At 38.4% G+C, this 1,376-nt stretch overlaps 1 pseudogene; it reads left to right on the top strand.

Annotated features, from left to right (window-relative positions):
- The first annotated feature begins 742 nt into the window (after positions 1-742).
- On the top strand, positions 743-861 carry LOC134968035 (5S ribosomal RNA; annotated as a pseudogene).
- Positions 862-1,376: the final 515 nt, after the last annotated feature.

Genomic DNA, 1,376 nt, shown 5'->3' with positions numbered 1-1,376 from the left:
GAGTCATAATCTGAAAATCCTCTAACTTTTAGTCCAACTGCTAATCCTTTATCCCATCCTGCAGCTGCTCACCCAAATACATTACAATACAAATGTGTCTTATTTGGTAAAGAGGAGGTGGAGCAGGAGGAGGAAACAGATGCTGATGATGTCAGTGATGGAAAAATGACCAGGCATTAACTGAGTTTACTGTAGCTCAGCAGAAAGTCATGTCCCTAAAAACTGCACAGCTGCCTCCTGCTTCACAGCGCAAATTTTTCTAAAAAATTTTGATTCACAACTATTTAACACCTGACTTTGAAACTACTAAACCAAATTATAAACAGAGGGCCACAATAGTATCCACACTCTCAGAGATTTACAGCTCTGTTTATCCATTAGAAAAAAGCACATTTTACTTACCTCACACAGGATTGTACATCTAAAGCAATCCTATGTAAATTTCTTCAAATACCCTTTTCTGACAAACTATACTCTCTACCCAGCATTACTTTTCCATGTGGAGACTCATCAGTGATTCCAGGGTCCAAACACCCTAGGGTGAAGGTATGAATGCCTATTCACAAACCCTGGTCTAATGCTGACAGTAGATCCGCCCAGTACTTCCTTCTGTCTGGAGGATCACCTCACTTCATTTAAATTTTTCCTTCTTCTTTACCTTTCACTCAATTCCATTCTTGCCAAAAATCCTGCTAAGTGAACTCTTATAAGTGATCCCAGAGTAACAGACAACTACTACCCTATCTACTACCACACCACACAGTAAACACCCAATACCATCCAATATTGGAAGCTAAACAGTGTTGGGCTTGGTCAGTACTTGGATGGGAGACCTCCTGAGAAGACCAAGTGTTATAGAAATCTTGCGGACTAGGAACACTCTGCACCTAACACTGACAGTAGAATCACTATTTTTCTTCCTTCCTACTTGGAACTGTTAAAACCAAGACATAGGATTTTTGACATAAAAAAAATAATTCAACATACATTATTTTGTCTCCATATTTTCAGCATCCTTACTATTTTGTGCATATATTCATGTTTTTCAGGTGTAACTTTAAGAAGAAGGGATGTTGCAAGCAAGCATCCTTGATACCTTACATGAGTTTTAAACCCTTTAACCTGATGCGGGTAATGATACATTATCATATCATCAATTTATCTAGGCAATGACAACTCAATGGTACATTGTCTGACATAGATAACAAATTAAGGGCCTGATTCAAACCTGATTGCACCAGGAACATTTTTCTCTAATTGGTAAAACCATTTTGCAGTGCAGGTGGGGCAGATATAACATGTGCAGAGAGATTAGATTTGGGTGGGGTGTGTTCAAACTGAAATCTAAATTGCAGTGTAAAAATATAGCAGCCAGT

This window comes from Pseudophryne corroboree, chromosome 10 (genome assembly GCF_028390025.1).
Source record: "Pseudophryne corroboree isolate aPseCor3 chromosome 10, aPseCor3.hap2, whole genome shotgun sequence".
NCBI classification, from domain to species: domain Eukaryota; kingdom Metazoa; phylum Chordata; class Amphibia; order Anura; family Myobatrachidae; genus Pseudophryne; species Pseudophryne corroboree.
This window is presented reverse-complemented; position numbering and strand designations above follow the sequence as displayed.